The following is a 20286-nucleotide window of genomic DNA, read 5'->3' as shown; positions in this document are numbered from 1 at the left end:
CCCATCTATACTCAATACTCATCATGGTTATGTCATAGTTCTCTAATTCTCATAAATACTCAGTACTCAGCATGGTGATGTCATGGTTCTCTAGTTCCCATCTATACTCAGTGCTCAGAGCGGTGATGTCATGCTTCTCTAGTTCCCATAAATACTCAGTACTCAGCATGCTGATCTCATGGTTCTCTAGTTCCCATATATAGTCAGTACTCAGTATGGTGATGTCATGGTTCTGTAATTCTCATATATACTCAGTACTCAGCGTAGTGATGTCATGTTTCTCTATTCCCCATGTATACTCAGTATTCAGCATGGTGATTTCATGGTTAACTAGTTCCCTTCTATACTCAGTGCTCTGCGTGTTGATGTCATGGTTCTCTAGTTCCCATATATACTCAGTACTCAGCGTGGTGATGTCATGGTTCTCTAGTTCCCATATATACTCAGTACTCAGCGTGGTGATGTCATGGTTCTCTAGTTCCCATATATACTCAGAACTCAGTATGGTGATGTCATGGTTCTGTAATTCTCATATATACTCAGTACTCAGCGTAGTGATGTCATGTTTCTCTATTCCCCATGTATACTCAGTATTCAGCATGGTGATTTCATGGTTAACTAGTTCCCTTCTATACTCAGTGCTCTGCGTGGTGATGTCATGGTTCTCTAGTCTTCATGTATACTCAGTACTCATCATGTTGATGTCATAGTTCTCTAATTCTCATAAATACTCAGTACTCAGCATGGTGATGTCATGGTTCTCTAGTTCCCATCTATACTCAGTACTCAGCGTGGTGATGTCATGGTTAACTAGTGCCCATATATACTCAATTCTCAGCATGGTGATGTCATGGTTCTCTAGTTCCCATCTATACTCAGTACTCAGCGTGGTGATGTCATGGTTAACTAGTGCCCATATATACTCAATTCTCAGCATGGTGATGTCATGGTTCTCTAGTTCCCATCTATACTCATTACTCAGTGTGGTGATGTCATGGCTGTCTAGTCCCCACATATACTCAGTACTCAGCATGGTGCTGTCATGATTCTCTATTCCCCATGTATACTCAGTGCTCTGCGTGGTGATGTCATGTTTCTCTAGTTCCCATATATACTCAGTACTCAGCATGTTGATTTCATGGTTCTGTAGTTCCCATCTATACTCAGTGCTCAGAGCGGTGATGTCATGTTTCTCTAGTTCCCATAAATACTCAGTACTCAGCATGGTGATGTCATGGTTCTTTAGTTCCCATATATAGTCAGTACTCAGTATGGTGATGTCATGGTTCTCTAATTCTCATATATACTCAGTACTCAGCATGGTGATGTCATGGTTCTCTATTCCCCATTTAACTCAGTGCTCTGCGTGGTGATGTCATGGTTCTCTAGTCTTCATGTATACTCAGTACTCATCATGTTGATGTCATAGTTCTCTAATTCTCATAAATACTCAGTACTCAGCATGGTGATGTCATGTTTCTTTAGTTCCCATATATACTCAGTACTCAGTATGTTGATTTCTTTGTTAACTAGTTCCCTTCTATACTCAGTGCTCAGAGTGGTGATGTCATGGTTCTCTCGTTCCCATATATACTCAGTACTCATCATGGTGATGTCATTGTTCTCTAATTCTCATATATACTCAGTACTCAGCGTGGTGATGTCATGATTCTCTAATTCTCATATATACTCAGTACTCAGCATGGTGATGTCATGGTTCTCTATTCCCCATTTAACTCAGTGCTCTGCGTGGTGATGTCATGGTTCTCTAGTCTTCATGTATACTCAGTACTCATCATGTTGATGTCATAGTTCTCTAATTCTCATAAATACTCAGTACTCAGCATGGTGATGTCATGTTTCTTTAGTTCCCATATATACTCAGTACTCAGCATGTTGATTTCTTTGTTAACTAGTTCCCTTCTATACTCAGTGCTCAGAGTGGTGATGTCATGGTTCTCTCGTTCCCATATATACTCAGTACTCAGCGTGGTGATGTCATGGTTCTCTAGTTCCCATATATACTCAGTACTCAGCGTGGTGATGTCATTGTTCTCTAATTCTCATATATACTCAGTACTCATTGTGGTAATGTCATGGTTCTCTCTTTCCCATATATACTCAGTACTCATCATGGGGATGTCATTGTTCTCTAATTCTCATATATACTCAGTACTCAGCGTGGTGATGTCATGGTTCTCTACTTCCCATCTATACTCAGTGCTCAGTGTGGTGATGTCATGGTTCTCTAGTCCCCATATAGACTCAGTACTCAGCGTGGTGATGTCATGGTTCTCTAGTCCCCATATAGACTCAGTACTCAGCGTGGTGATGTCATGGTTAACTAGTGCCCATATATACTCAATTCTCAGCATGGTGATGTCATGGTTCTCTAGTTCCCATCTATACTCATTACTCAGTGTGATGATGTCATGTTTCTCTAGTTCCCATCTATACTCAGTACTCAGTGTGGTGACGCCATGGTTCCCTAGTTCCGATATACACTCAGTACTCAGCATGGTGATGTCATGGTTTTCTAGTTCCCATATATACTCAGTGTTCAGTGTGGTGATGTCATGGTTCTCTATTCCCCATGTATACTCAGTACTCAGCATGGTGATGTCATGATTCTCTAGTTCCCATCTATACTTAGTACTCATCAAGGTGAAGTCATGGTCCTTTAGTTCACATATACACTCAGTACTCAGCATGGTGATGTCATGGTTCTCTAGTCCCCATATATACTAAGTAGCAGCATGGTGATGCCATGTTTCTTTAGTTCCCATATATAGTCAGTTATCAGCGTAGTGATGTCATGGTTCTCTAGTTCCCATATATAGTCAGTGTGGAGTATGGTGATGTCATGGTTCTCTAGTTCCCATCTATACTCAGTCCTAAGCATGGTGATGTCATGGCTCTCTAGTCCCCACATATACTCAGTCCTAAGCATGGTGATGTCATGGCTCTCTAGTCCCCACATATACTCAGTACTCATCATGTTGATGTCATAGTTCTCTAATTCTCATAAATACCCAGTACTCAGCATGGTGATGTTATGTTTCTTTAGTTCCCAGATATACTCAGTACTCAGCATGTTGATTTCATGGTTAACTAGTTCCCATCTATACTCAGTGCTCAGAACGGTGATGTCATGGTTCTCTCGTTCCCATATATACTCAGTACTCATCATGGGGATGTCATTGTTCTTTAATTCTCATATATACTCAGTACTCAGCATGTTGATGCCATGGTTCTCTAGTTCCCATCTATACTCAGTACTCAGCATGGTGATGTCATGGTTAACTAGTGCTGATATATACTCAATTCTCAGCATGGTGATGTCATGGTTCTCTAGTTCCCATCTATACTCATTACTCAGTGTGATGATGTCATGTTTCTCTAGTTCCCATCTATACTCAGTACTCAGCGTGGTGATGTCATGGTTAACTAGTGCTGATATATACTCAATTCTCAGCATGGTGATGTCATGGTTCTCTAGTTCCCATCTATACTCATTACTCAGTGTGATGATGTCATGTTTCTCTAGTTCCCATCTATACTCAGTACTCAGCGTGGTGATGTCATGGTTAACTAGTGCTGATATATACTCAATTCTCAGCATGGTGATGTCATGGTTCTCTAGTTCCCATCTATACTCATTACTCAGTGTGATGATGTCATGTTTCTCTAGTTCCCATCTATACTCAGTACTCAGCGTGGTGATGTCATGGTTAACTAGTGCTGATATATACTCAATTCTCAGCATGGTGATGTCATGGTTCTCTAGTTCCCATCTATACTCATTACTCAGTGTGATGATGTCATGTTTCTCTAGTTCCCATCTATACTCAGTACTCAGCGTGGTGATGTCATGGTTAACTAGTGCTGATATATACTCAATTCTCAGCATGGTGATGTCATGGTTCTCTAGTTCCCATCTATACTCATTACTCAGTGTGATGATGTCATGTTTCTCTAGTTCCCATCTATACTCAGTACTCAGCGTGGTGATGTCATGGCTGTCTAGTCCCCACATATACTCTGTATTCAGCATGGTGATGTCATGATTCTCTATTCCCTATGTATACTCAGTGCTCTGCGTGTTGATGCCATGGTTCTCTAGTTCCCATCTATACTCAGTACTCAGCATGGTGATGTCATGGTTAACTAGTGCTGATATATACTCAATTCTCAGCATGGTGATGTCATGGTTCTCTAGTTCCCATCTATACTCATTACTCAGTGTGATGATGTCATGTTTCTCTAGTTCCCATCTATACTCAGTACTCAGCGTGGTGATGTCATGGTTAACTAGTGCTGATATATACTCAATTCTCAGCATGGTGATGTCATGGTTCTCTAGTTCCCATCTATACTCATTACTCAGTGTGATGATGTCATGTTTCTCTAGTTCCCATCTATACTCAGTACTCAGCGTGGTGATGTCATGGTTAACTAGTGCTGATATATACTCAATTCTCAGCATGGTGATGTCATGGTTCTCTAGTTCCCATCTATACTCATTACTCAGTGTGATGATGTCATGTTTCTCTAGTTCCCATCTATACTCAGTACTCAGCGTGGTGATGTCATGGCTGTCTAGTCCCCACATATACTCTGTATTCAGCATGGTGATGTCATGATTCTCTATTCCCTATGTATACTCAGTGCTCTGCGTGTTGATGTCATGGTTCTCTAGTTCCCATCTATACTCAATACTCATCATGGTTATGTCATAGTTCTCTAATTCTCATAAATACTCAGTACTCAGCATGGTGATGTCATGGTTCTCTAGTTCCCATCTATACTCAGTGCTCAGAGCGGTGATGTCATGCTTCTCTAGTTCCCATAAATACTCAGTACTCAGCATGCTGATCTCATGGTTCTCTAGTTCCCATATATAGTCAGTACTCAGTATGGTGATGTCATGGTTCTGTAATTCTCATATATACTCAGTACTCAGCGTAGTGATGTCATGTTTCTCTATTCCCCATGTATACTCAGTATTCAGCATGGTGATTTCATGGTTAACTAGTTCCCTTCTATACTCAGTGCTCTGCGTGTTGATGTCATGGTTCTCTAGTTCCCATATATACTCAGTACTCAGCGTGGTGATGTCATGGTTCTCTAGTTCCCATATATACTCAGTACTCAGCGTGGTGATGTCATGGTTCTCTAGTTCCCATATATACTCAGAACTCAGTATGGTGATGTCATGGTTCTGTAATTCTCATATATACTCAGTACTCAGCGTAGTGATGTCATGTTTCTCTATTCCCCATGTATACTCAGTATTCAGCATGGTGATTTCATGGTTAACTAGTTCCCTTCTATACTCAGTGCTCTGCGTGGTGATGTCATGGTTCTCTAGTCTTCATGTATACTCAGTGCTCTGCGTGGTGATGTCATGTTTCTCTAGTTCCCATATATACTCAGTACTCAGCATGTTGATGTCATAGTTCTCTAATTCTCATAAATACTCAGTACTCAGCATGGTGATGTCATGGTTCTCTAGTTCCCATCTATACTCAGTACTCAGCGTGGTGATGTCATGGTTAACTAGTGCCCATATATACTCAATTCTCAGCATGGTGATGTCATGGTTCTCTAGTTCCCATCTATACTCAGTACTCAGCGTGGTGATGTCATGGTTAACTAGTGCCCATATATACTCAATTCTCAGCATGGTGATGTCATGGTTCTCTAGTTCCCATCTATACTCATTACTCAGTGTGGTGATGTCATGGCTGTCTAGTCCCCACATATACTCAGTACTCAGCATGGTGCTGTCATGATTCTCTATTCCCCATGTATACTCAGTGCTCTGCGTGGTGATGTCATGTTTCTCTAGTTCCCATATATACTCAGTACTCAGCATGTTGATTTCATGGTTCTGTAGTTCCCATCTATACTCAGTGCTCAGAGCGGTGATGTCATGTTTCTCTAGTTCCCATAAATACTCAGTACTCAGCATGGTGATGTCATGGTTCTTTAGTTCCCATATATAGTCAGTACTCAGTATGGTGATGTCATGGTTCTCTAATTCTCATATATACTCAGTACTCAGCATGGTGATGTCATGGTTCTCTATTCCCCATTTAACTCAGTGCTCTGCGTGGTGATGTCATGGTTCTCTAGTCTTCATGTATACTCAGTACTCATCATGTTGATGTCATAGTTCTCTAATTCTCATAAATACTCAGTACTCAGCATGGTGATGTCATGTTTCTTTAGTTCCCATATATACTCAGTACTCAGTATGTTGATTTCTTTGTTAACTAGTTCCCTTCTATACTCAGTGCTCAGAGTGGTGATGTCATGGTTCTCTCGTTCCCATATATACTCAGTACTCATCATGGTGATGTCATTGTTCTCTAATTCTCATATATACTCAGTACTCAGCGTGGTGATGTCATGATTCTCTAATTCTCATATATACTCAGTACTCAGCATGGTGATGTCATGGTTCTCTATTCCCCATTTAACTCAGTGCTCTGCGTGGTGATGTCATGGTTCTCTAGTCTTCATGTATACTCAGTACTCATCATGTTGATGTCATAGTTCTCTAATTCTCATAAATACTCAGTACTCAGCATGGTGATGTCATGTTTCTTTAGTTCCCATATATACTCAGTACTCAGCATGTTGATTTCTTTGTTAACTAGTTCCCTTCTATACTCAGTGCTCAGAGTGGTGATGTCATGGTTCTCTCGTTCCCATATATACTCAGTACTCATCATGGTGATGTCATTGTTCTCTAATTCTCATATATACTCAGTACTCAGCGTGGTGATGTCATGGTTCTCTAGTTCCCATATATACTCAGTACTCAGCGTGGTGATGTCATTGTTCTCTAATTCTCATATATACTCAGTACTCATTGTGGTAATGTCATGGTTCTCTCTTTCCCATATATACTCAGTACTCATCATGGGGATGTCATTGTTCTCTAATTCTCATATATACTCAGTACTCAGCGTGGTGATGTCATGGTTCTCTACTTCCCATCTATACTCAGTGCTCAGTGTGGTGATGTCATGGTTCTCTAGTCCCCATATAGACTCAGTACTCAGCGTGGTGATGTCATGGTTCTCTAGTCCCCATATAGACTCAGTACTCAGCGTGGTGATGTCATGGTTAACTAGTGCCCATATATACTCAATTCTCAGCATGGTGATGTCATGGTTCTCTAGTTCCCATCTATACTCATTACTCAGTGTGATGATGTCATGTTTCTCTAGTTCCCATCTATACTCAGTACTCAGTGTGGTGACGCCATGGTTCCCTAGTTCCGATATACACTCAGTACTCAGCATGGTGATGTCATGGTTTTCTAGTTCCCATATATACTCAGTGTTCAGTGTGGTGATGTCATGGTTCTCTATTCCCCAGTACTCAGCATGGTGATGTCATGATTCTCTAGTTCCCATCTATACTTAGTACTCATCAAGGTGAAGTCATGGTCCTTTAGTTCACATATACACTCAGTACTCAGCATGGTGATGTCATGGTTCTCTAGTCCCCATATATACTAAGTAGCAGCATGGTGATGCCATGTTTATTTAGTTCCCATATATAGTCAGTTATCAGCGTGGTGATGTCATGGTTCTCTAGTTCCCATATATAGTCAGTGTGGAGTATGGTGATGTCATGGTTCTCTAGTTCCCATCTATACTCAGTCCTAAGCATGGTGATGTCATGGCTCTCTAGTCCCCACATATACTCAGTCCTAAGCATGGTGATGTCATGGCTCTCTAGTCCCCACATATACTCAGTACTCATCATGTTGATGTCATAGTTCTCTAATTCTCATAAATACCCAGTACTCAGCATGGTGATGTTATGTTTCTTTAGTTCCCAGATATACTCAGTACTCAGCATGTTGATTTCATGGTTAACTAGTTCCCATCTATACTCAGTGCTCAGAACGGTGATGTCATGGTTCTCTCGTTCCCATATATACTCAGTACTCATCATGGGGATGTCATTGTTCTTTAATTCTCATATATACTCAGTACTCAGCATGTTGATGCCATGGTTCTCTAGTTCCCATCTATACTCAGTACTCAGCATGGTGATGTCATGGTTAACTAGTGCTGATATATACTCAATTCTCAGCATGGTGATGTCATGGTTCTCTAGTTCCCATCTATACTCATTACTCAGTGTGATGATGTCATGTTTCTCTAGTTCCCATCTATACTCAGTACTCAGCGTGGTGATGTCATGGTTAACTAGTGCTGATATATACTCAATTCTCAGCATGGTGATGTCATGGTTCTCTAGTTCCCATCTATACTCATTACTCAGTGTGATGATGTCATGTTTCTCTAGTTCCCATCTATACTCAGTACTCAGCGTGGTGATGTCATGGCTGTCTAGTCCCCACATATACTCTGTATTCAGCATGGTGATGTCATGATTCTCTATTCCCTATGTATACTCAGTGCTCTGCGTGTTGATGTCATGGTTCTCTAGTTCCCATCTATACTCAATACTCATCATGGTTATGTCATAGTTCTCTAATTCTCATAAATACTCAGTACTCAGCATGGTGATGTCATGGTTCTCTAGTTCCCATCTATACTCAGTGCTCAGAGCGGTGATGTCATGCTTCTCTAGTTCCCATAAATACTCAGTACTCAGCATGCTGATCTCATGGTTCTCTAGTTCCCATATATAGTCAGTACTCAGTATGGTGATGTCATGGTTCTGTAATTCTCATATATACTCAGTACTCAGCGTAGTGATGTCATGTTTCTCTATTCCCCATGTATACTCAGTATTCAGCATGGTGATTTCATGGTTAACTAGTTCCCTTCTATACTCAGTGCTCTGCGTGTTGATGTCATGGTTCTCTAGTTCCCATATATACTCAATACTCATCATGGTTATGTCATAGTTCTCTAATTCTCATAAATACTCAGTACTCAGCATGGTGATGTCATGGTTCTCTAGTCCCCATATATACTCAGTACTCAGCGTGGTGATGTCATGGTTCTCTAGTTCCCATATATACTCAGAACTCAGTATGGTGATGTCATGGTTCTGTAATTCTCATATATACTCAGTACTCAGCGTAGTGATGTCATGTTTCTCTATTCCCCATGTATACTCAGTATTCAGCATGGTGATTTCATGGTTAACTAGTTCCCTTCTATACTCAGTGCTCTGCGTGGTGATGTCATGGTTCTCTAGTCTTCATGTATACTCAGTACTCATCATGTTGATGTCATAGTTCTCTAATTCTCATAAATACTCAGTACTCAGCATGGTGATGTCATGGTTCTCTAGTTCCCATCTATACTCAGTACTCAGCGTAGTGATGTCATGGTTAACTAGTGCCCATATATACTCAATTCTCAGCATGGTGATGTCATGGTTCTCTAGTTCCCATCTATACTCAGTACTCAGCGTGGTGATGTCATGGTTAACTAGTGCCCATATATACTCAATTCTCAGCATGGTGATGTCATGGTTCTCTAGTTCCCATCTATACTCATTACTCAGTGTGGTGATGTCATGGCTGTCTAGTCCCCACATATACTCAGTACTCAGCATGGTGCTGTCATGATTCCCTATTCCCCATGTATACTCAGTGCTCTGCGTGGTGATGTCATGTTTCTCTAGTTCCCATATATACTCAGTACTCAGCATGTTGATTTCATGGTTCTGTAGTTCCCATCTATACTCAGTGCTCAGAGCGGTGATGTCATGTTTCTCTAGTTCCCATAAATACTCAGTACTCAGCATGGTGATGTCATGGTTCTTTAGTTCCCATATATAGTCAGTACTCAGTATGGTGATGTCATGGTTCTCTAATTCTCATATATACTCAGTACTCAGCATGGTGATGTCATGGTTCTCTATTCCCCATTTAACTCAGTGCTCTGCGTGGTGATGTCATGGTTCTCTAGTCTTCATGTATACTCAGTACTCATCATGTTGATGTCATAGTTCTCTAATTCTCATAAATACTCAGTACTCAGCATGGTGATGTCATGTTTCTTTAGTTCCCATATATACTCAGTACTCAGTATGTTGATTTCTTTGTTAACTAGTTCCCTTCTATACTCAGTGCTCAGAGTGGTGATGTCATGGTTCTCTCGTTCCCATATATACTCAGTACTCATCATGGTGATGTCATTGTTCTCTAATTCTCATATATACTCAGTACTCAGCGTGGTGATGTCATGATTCTCTAATTCTCATATATACTCAGTACTCAGCATGGTGATGTCATGGTTCTCTATTCCCCATTTAACTCAGTGCTCTGCGTGGTGATGTCATGGTTCTCTAGTCTTCATGTATACTCAGTACTCATCATGTTGATGTCATAGTTCTCTAATTCTCATAAATACTCAGTACTCAGCATGGTGATGTCATGTTTCTTTAGTTCCCATATATACTCAGTACTCAGCATGTTGATTTCTTTGTTAACTAGTTCCCTTCTATACTCAGTGCTCAGAGTGGTGATGTCATGGTTCTCTCGTTCCCATATATACTCAGTACTCATCATGGTGATGTCATTGTTCTCTAATTCTCATATATACTCAGTACTCAGCGTGGTGATGTCATGGTTCTCTAGTTCCCATATATACTCAGTACTCAGCGTGGTGATGTCATTGTTCTCTAATTCTCATATATACTCAGTACTCATTGTGGTAATGTCATGGTTCTCTCTTTCCCATATATACTCAGTACTCATCATGGGGATGTCATTGTTCTCTAATTCTCATATATACTCAGTACTCAGCGTGGTGATGTCATGGTTCTCTACTTCCCATCTATACTCAGTGCTCAGTGTGGTGATGTCATGGTTCTCTAGTCCCCATATAGACTCAGTACTCAGCGTGGTGATGTCATGGTTCTCTAGTCCCCATATAGACTCAGTACTCAGCGTGGTGATGTCATGGTTAACTAGTGCCCATATATACTCAATTCTCAGCATGGTGATGTCATGGTTCTCTAGTTCCCATCTATACTCATTACTCAGTGTGATGATGTCATGTTTCTCTAGTTCCCATCTATACTCAGTACTCAGCGTGGTGATGTCATGGCTGTCTAGTCCCCACATATACTCTGTATTCAGCATGGTGATGTCATGATTCTCTATTCCCTATGTATACTCAGTGCTCTGCGTGTTGATGTCATGGTTCTCTAGTTCCCATGTATACTCAATACTCATCATGGTTATGTCATAGTTCTCTAGTTCCCATATAGACTCAGTACTCAGCATGGTGATTTCATGGTTCTCTAGTTCCCATGTATACTCAGTACTCAGCATGGTGATGTCATGTTTCTCTGGTTCCCATATACTCAGTGCTCAGCATGGTGATGTCATGGTTCTCTAGTTCCCATCTATACTCAGTGCTCAGAGTGGTGATGTCATGTTTCTCTAGTTCCCATAAATACTCAGTACTCAGCATGGTGATCTCATGGTTCTCTAGTTCCCATATATTGTCAGTACTCAGCGTGGTGATGTCATGGTTCTGTAATTCTCATATATACTCAGTACTCAGCGTAGTGATGTCATTATTAACTAGTGCCCATATATACTCATTTCTCAGCATGGTGATGTCATGTTTCTCTAGTTCCCATAAATACTCAGTACTCAGCATGGTGATGTCATGGTTCTCTAGTTCCCATCTATACTCAGTGCTCAGAGCGGTGATGTCATGTTTCTCTAGTTCCCATAAATACTCAGTACTCAGCATGGTGATGTCATGGTTCTCTAGTTCCCATATATAGTCAGTACTCAGAATGGTGATGTCATGGTTCTGTAATTCTCATATATAGTCAGTACTCAGCATGGTGATGTCATGGTTTTCTAATTCTCATATATACTCAGTACTCAGCGTGGTGATGTCATGTTTCTCTATTCCCCATGTATACTCAGTATTCAGCATTGTGATGTCATGGCTCTCTAGTCCCCACATATAGTCAGTACTCAGCATGGTGATGTCATGTTTCTCTATTCCCCATTTATACTCAGTGCTCTGCGTGGTGATGTCATGGTTCTCTAGTCTTCATGTATACTCAGTACTCATCATGTTGATGTCATAGTTCTCTAATTCTCATAAATACTCAGTACTCAGCGTGGTGATGTCATGATTCTCTATTCCCTATGTATACTCAGTGCTCTGCGTGTTGATGTCATGTTTCTCTAGTTCCCATCTATACTCATTGCTCAGAGTGATGATGTCATGTTTCTCTAGTTCCCATAAATACTCAGTACTCAGCATGGTGATCTCATGGTTCTCTAGTTCCCATATATAGTCAGTACTCAGTATGCTGATGTCATGGTTCTGTAATTCTCATATATACTCAGTACTCAGCGTAGTGATGTCATTGTTAACTAGTGCCCATATATACTCAATTCTCAGCATGGTGATGTCATGGTTCTCTAGTTCCCATCTATACTCATTACTCAGTGTGGTGATGTCATGGCTGTCTAGTCCCCACATATACTCAGTACTCAGCATCGTGATGTCATGATTCTCTATTCCCCATCTATACTCAGTGCTCTGCGTGGTGATGTCATGGTTCTCTAGTCCCCACATATACTCAGTACTCAGCATGGTGTTGTCATGGTTCTCTAATCCCCAATTATACTCAGTGCTCTGCGTGGTGATGTCATGGTTCTGTAGTTCTCATAAATACTCAGTACTCAGCATGGTGATCTCATGTTTCTCTAGTCCCCACATATACTCAGTACTCAGCATGGTGTTGTCATGGTTCTCTAATCCCCATTTATACTCAGTACTCATCATGTCGATGTCATAGTTCTCAAATTCTCATAAATACTCAGTACTCAGCGTGGTGATGTCATGGTTTTCTAGTCCCCATATATCCTCAGTGCTCAGCGTGGTGATGTCATGGTTCTCTAGTTCACACATGCTCAGTACTCAGCGTGGTGATGTCATGGTTCTCTTGTCCCCATATATACTCAGTGCTCAGCACTGTGATGTCATGGTTCTCTAGTTCCCATGTATACTCAGTACTCAGCATGGTGATGTCATGGTTCTCTAGTTCCCATATATACTCAGTGCTCAGCATGGTGATGTCATGGTTCTCTAGTTCCCATATATACTCAGTGCTCAGCATGGTGATGTCATGGGTCTCTAGTTCCCATATATACTCAGTACTCAGCATGGTGACGTCATGGGTCTCTAGTTCCCATATATACTCAGTACTCAGCATGGTGATGTCATGGTTCTCTAGTTCCCATGTATACTCAGTACTCAGCATGGTGATGTCATGGTTCTCTAGTCCCCATATAGACTCCGTGCTCAGCGTGGTGATGTCATGGTTCTCTAGTCCCCATGTATACTCAGTACTCAGCGTGGTGATGTCATGGTTCTCTAGTCCCCATATATACTCAGTGCTCAGCATGGTGATGTCATGGTTCTCTATTCCCCATGTATACTCAGTACTCAGCATGGTGATGTCATGGCACTGTAGTCCCCATGTATACTCAGTACTCAGCATGGTGATGTCATGGTTCTCTAGTCCTCATATATACTCAGTGCTCAGCATGGTGATGTCATGGTTCTCTATTCCCCATGTATACTCAGTACTCAGCATGGTGATGTCATGGCACTGTAGTCCCCATGTATACTCAGTACTCAGCATGGTGATGTCATGGTTCTCTATTCCCCATGTATACTCAGTACTCAGCATGGTGATGTCATGGCACTGTAGTCCCCATGTATACTCAGTACTCAGCATGGTGATGTCATGGTTCTCTAGTCCTCATATATACTCAGTGCTCAGCATGGTGATGTCATGGTTCTCTAGTCCCCATATATACTCAGTGCTCAGCATGGTGATGTCATGGTTCTCTATTCCCCATGTATACTCAGTACTCAGCATGGTGATGTCATGGCACTGTAGTCCCCATGTATACTCAGTACTCAGCATGGTGATGTCATGGTTCTCTAGTCCTCATATATACTCAGTGCTCAGCATGGTGATGTCATGGTTCTCTAGTTCCCATATATACTCAGTGCTCAGCATGGTGATGTCATGGTTCTCTATTCCCCATGTATACTCAGTACTCAGCATGGTGATGTCATGGCACTGTAGTCCCCATGTATACTCAGTACTCAGCATGGTGATGTCATGGTTCTCTAGTTCCCATATATACTCATTACTCAGCGTGGTGATGTCATGGCTCTATAGTCGCCATATATACTCAGTACTCAGCATGGTGATGTCATGGTTCTCTAGTCCCCGTATAGACTCAGTACTCAGCACTATGATGTCACATTCTCTAGTTCACACATGCTCAGTACGGTGTAACGATGTCATTGTAGTAATGTATATAGGGGCTGAGAAGATTGGACATGCGATGTTCCATCCTTGACCCCCCTCCTGGTGACTCTCCTGCCTCTGCCCTCCTCTGCTGTAATGCTTAAAGTTGGGCCACCCTGTGACAGACCCAGACTGTGAAGGAGACAATGACTCCATTCCTGTCCACCTCGCGGTGACTCTCCTGCTGAGACAAGGCCGTCCGGAGGCCCCCAGAAAGCCAGCCCTGACATTGGCTGGTCCCCCGAGAATCCTCATCCACTTCCAGATGAGAAAGCAGCTGTTCACAGGGAAACGTGTTCCGAGGGAGCACAGCCAGGATCGGACTGGACCCAGCCTTCTGGCTCCAGGTCCGTTGTGGCGTTTCCTGGGATGCAGTGTCAGCAATGCTCACTGAAGGAGCCCCTGCTGTGTACGAAGCCCTGTCGGGGAATGGGGGAGTCACAAAGTGTTCATGGGGCCAGGCCTGTGGCCCCCCAGAGTGCTCTGGGCCGCCTGGCACAGAGGGGGCGGCAAGGAAAAGTCTCCGGGAAGTGGGGGAGGTCGTTCCTGACCGGCTGTGGTGGGGCAGACTTCCAGGAGGCAATGAAAGTGGAGGAGGAGTGCTAGGGATGACAAGGGAGGCCTTGGAAGACCATTGTGGGCCAAAGCAGGGACGTGGCAGCATCTGGGATGCGTTCTGGGATGCAGGGAGAGGAGCAGCTTGGCTGAACTCCTGGGAAATGGAGAGAAGTGACAGGAGAGAGTGAGGGACCACGGCACCAGGTTGGTAGGAGGGCCTTGAAGGCCAGACAACAGGGTGCGGCCCTTTCCCTCTTAGGTGAGGAAAGCTTAGAGATCCGTGACCAGAAACACCCGGGAACCCTCTTATGGGCAGCACAAGGTTCTTGGTGCAGCGGAATGGCAGAGGAAAGGAAGGCAGGGAAGGGGGAAGAGAAGGTTGGTAGGCAGGGCTTGTGGCAGGGGGGCCTCCCAGGTGAGAAGAGAAAGGGGGAGGGGGGAAGGGGGCGAAGTTGGCCCCCACAACGTTTGGAGCCTGGACTTGAGAATCAAGAGGGAAGGGAGGAGGCAAACCCGTGCCAAGGATGTCACCACGGATCTCTTCCTCAGCCCAACTCCCCAAGGCCCGCCTCTTCCAGGGAGTCTTCCCAGACTGGGCCACACACGCCGAGCCCCGTGGTGCCTGAAGACTAATGGCTGGGGTGGTCGCTGGGCACTCCTGCTCTGCCTTCCAGGCCAGGACCTGCCGCGCCACAGTAAGCACCAGAACAAAACACACGCTCCTAGGTGCACACACTCCCAGCACACTCACACATCGACATCCCACACGCACACACAGGAACTCCCACCCCCATGTACCCACTGCACACTCACCCACAAACTCACCTTCCCACATACATCATCTCTCGTGCACGCTCACTTGTGCAGGTTCACACACTGGCACTCATTCATACATGTGCACACTCACTCATGCAGGTTTACACACTGGCACTCATTCATCCATGTGCACGCTCACTCATGCAGGTTCACACCCTGGCAGTCATTCATCCATGTGCACGCTCACTCGTGCAGGTTCACACACTGGCACTCATTCATCCATGTGCACGCTCACTCGTGCAGGTTCACACACTGGCACTCATTCATCCATGTGCACGCTCACTCGTGCAGGTTCACACACTGGCACTCATTCATCCATGTGCACGCTCACTCGTGCAGGTTCACACACTGGCACTCATTCATGCATGTGCACGCTCACTCGTGCAGGTTCACACACTGGCACTCATTCACCCATGTGCATGCTCACTCGTGCAGGTTCACACACTGGCACTCATTCATACGACTCATTCACCCATGTGCACGCTCACTCGTGCAGGTTCACACACTGGCACTCATTCATACGTGTGCACGCTCACTCATGCAGGTTCACACACTGGCAGTCATTCATATATGTGTACGCTCACTCGTGCAGGTTCACACACTGGCACTCATTCATCCATGTGCACGCTCACTCGTGCAGGTTCACACACTGGCACTCATTCATCCATGTGCACGCTCACTCGTGCAGGTTCACACACTGGCACTCATTCATCCATGTGCACGCTCACTCGTGCAGGTTCACACACTGGCACTCATTCACCCATGTGCACGCTCACTCGTGCAGGTTCACACACTGGCACTCATTCACCCATGTGCACGCTCACTCGTGCAGGTTCACACACTGGCACTCATTCATACGACTCATTCACCCATGTGCACGCTCACTCGTGCAGGTTCACACACTGGCACTCATTCATACGTGTGCACGCTCACTCATGCAGGTTCACACACTGGCAGTCATTCATACATGTGCACGCTCACTCGTGCAGGTTCACACACTGGCACTCATTCATCCATGTGCACGCTCACTCGTGCAGGTTCACACACTGGCACTCATTCATCCATGTGCACGCTCACTCGTGCAGGTTCACACACTGGCACTCATTCATCCATGTGCACGCTCACTCGTGCAGGTTCACACACTGGCACTCATTCATGCATGTGCACGCTCACTCGTGCAGGTTCACACACTGGCACTCATTCACCCATGTGCACGCTCACTTGTGCAGGTTCACACACTGGCACTCATTCATACGACTCATTCACCCATGTGCACGCTCACTCGTGCAGGTTCACACACTGGCACTCATTCACCCATGTGCACGCTCACTCGTGCAGGTTCACACACTGGCAGTCATTCACGCATGTGCACTCTCACTCGTGCAGGTTCACACACTGGCAGTCATTCACGCATGTGCACGCTCACTCGTGCAGGTTCACACACTGGCAGTCATTCACGCATGTGCACGCTCACTCGTGCAGGTTCACACACTGGCAGTCATTCACGCATGTGCACGCTCACTCGTGCAGGTTCACACACTGGCACTCATTCACCCATGTGCACGCTCACTCGTGCAGGTTCACACACTGGCACTCATTCACCCATGTGCACGCTCACTCGTGCAGGTTCACACACTGGCACTCATTCACCCATGTGCACGCTCACTGGTGCAGGTTCACACACTGGCACTCATTCACCCGTGTGCACGCTCACTGGTGCAGGTTCACACACTGGCACTCATTCACCCGTGTGCACGCTCACTCGTGCAGGTTCACACCCTGGCACTCATTCACCCGTGTGCACGCTCACTCGTGCAGGTTCACACCCTGGCACTCATTCACCCGTGTGCACGCTCACTCGTGCAGGTTCACACCCTGGCACTCATTCACCCGTGTGCACGCTCACTCGTGCAGGTTCACACCCTGGCACTCATTCACCCGTGTGCACGCTCACTCGTGCAGGTTCACACCCTGGCACTCATTCACCCGTGTGCACGCTCACTCGTGCAGGTTCACACCCTGGCACTCATTCACCCGTGTGCACGCTCACTCGTGCAGGTTCACACCCTGGCACTCATTCACCCGTGTGCACGCTCACTCGTGCAGGTTCACACCCTGGCACTCATTCACCCGTGTGCACGCTCACTCGTGCAGGTTCACACCCTGGCACTCATTCACCCGTGTGCACGCTCACTCGTGCAGGTTCACACCCTGGCACTCATTCACCCGTGTGCACGCTCACTCGTGCAGGTTCACACCCTGGCACTCATTCACCCGTGTGCACGCTCACTCGTGCAGGTTCACACCCTGGCACTCATTCACCCGTGTGCACGCTCACTCGTGCAGGTTCACACCCTGGCACTCATTCACCCGTGTGCACGCTCACTCGTGCAGGTTCACACCCTGGCACTCATTCACCCGTGTGCACGCTCACTCGTGCAGGTTCACACCCTGGCACTCATTCACCCGTGTGCACGCTCACTCGTGCAGGTTCACACCCTGGCACTCATTCACCCGTGTGCACGCTCACTCGTGCAGGTTCACACCCTGGCACTCATTCACCCGTGTGCACGCTCACTCGTGCAGGTTCACACCCTGGCACTCATTCACCCGTGTGCACGCTCACTCGTGCAGGTTCACACCCTGGCACTCATTCACTCCGTGTGCACGCTCACTCGTGCAGGTTCACACCCTGGCACTCATTCATCCGTGTGCACGCTCACTCGTGCAGGTTCACACCCTGGCACTCATTCATCCGTGTGCACGCTCACTCGTGCAGGTTCACACCCTGGCACTCATTCATCCGTGTGCACGCTCACTCGTGCAGGTTCACACCCTGGCACTCATTCATCCGTGTGCACGCTCACTCGTGCAGGTTCACACACTGGCACTCATTCATCCGTGTGCACGCTCACTCGTGCAGGTTCACACACTGGCACTCATTCATCCGTGTGCACGCTCACTCGTGCAGGTTCACACACTGGCACTCATTCATCCGTGTGCACGCTCACTCGTGCAGGTTCACACACTGGCACTCATTCATCCGTGTGCACGCTCACTCGTGCAGGTTCACACACTGGCACTCATTCATGCGTGTGCACGCTCACTCGTGCAGGTTCACACACTGGCACTCATTCATGCGTGTGCACGCTCACTCGTGCAGGTTCACACACTGGCACTCATTCATGCGTGTGCACGCTCACTCGTGCAGGTTCACACACTGGCACTCATTCATCCGTGTGCACGCTCACTCGTGCAGGTTCACACACTGGCACTCATTCATCCGTGTGCACGCTCACTCGTGCAGGTTCACACACTGGCACTCATTCATACGTGTGCACGCTCACTCGTGCAGGTTCATACACTGGCACTCATTCATGCGTGTGCACGCTCACATTCGTCGCAGGTTCACACACTGGCACTCATTCATACGTGTGCACACTCACTTCGTGCAGGTTCATACACTGGCACTCATTCATGCATGTGCACGCTCACTTCGTGCAGGTTCACACACTGCACTCATTCATCCGTTGTGCACGCTCACTCATGCAGGTTCACACACTGGCACTCATTCATCCATGTGCACGCTCACCTTCGTGCAGGTTCACACACTGGCACTCATTCATACATGTGCACACTCACTCTCACAAATCCACGCCCTCACAAGCTCACCCCTCTCACACGTGCTCAGTGTCCATTCACACACCCGTGCACTCACACACACGCTCACAACAGTCACGGACTGTCCTCCCACAAACGCACGAGGCTCCTCGTCCCGTGTTCTCACCTAGCCTCCCTGACACACTTGCCCGGGTACACTCACACACACACGCACCCAGGTGGGGAGGGACGTGTGAGTTTTGCAGTGTCCTCAGATTTGCATCAGAGAGAATAAATTCTACACGGAATAAATAAATAATACACCCTCTAGTTAGTGTGAAAGTGTCTGATGGGCCCCGAGAAGTCTGTTTATTTGTCTTCTGCCTTTTGGAGCTAAATTGGACCCACTCTGGAGAGAGGCGGCCGTTCCCTGCCTTTAATATCTCCGTTTGGGCCCACGGATTCCTGTTTCATTAGATCTTTTCAAGCAGAAAAGCTAATCTCTGAATACATTATTCTCCATATTTACTTGGAACTCGACAGAAGTGAAACTCGGTGAGAGCGAGGCCGTGAGTGGAATATTAACGTGGCCCCGCAGAGCCGGGCCGAGCAGAGCAGGGGCAGCAGCGTCCAAGAGCGCAGCGGAGAGCCAGAGAATGTGCAGTGAAAGGCAAAGACGGGAGACGTCCCGGGGGTGTTGGGCCCAATACGGGGAAAGGGGCTGAGGACCGGCGGGGAGACAGCGGCCAGGGGCGCGGGAGCAGCGTGGAGTGGGGCTTCTGCTTCCGACGTGAGCCCCGTGAGCCTGGGTAAGTCCTTGCGCATCCCTAAGGACAGGGTAAGGCGTGCCCTGATCCTGAAAGAGAAGCCGGAGGGCTTCTTTGCCTGATCCTTCCGCTCCAGGCAGGTCTGGCCGGCCCTTGGGGGGAGGAGAGCCAAGATGGGCTCCGAGGAAGTGGCTCTGCCAGCCCGCCTCGGCCCAGGCCCGTTCTGAGC

Source organism: Sminthopsis crassicaudata, chromosome 2, assembly GCF_048593235.1.
Source record: "Sminthopsis crassicaudata isolate SCR6 chromosome 2, ASM4859323v1, whole genome shotgun sequence".
NCBI lineage: Eukaryota > Metazoa > Chordata > Mammalia > Dasyuromorphia > Dasyuridae > Sminthopsis > Sminthopsis crassicaudata.
This window is presented reverse-complemented; position numbering follows the sequence as displayed.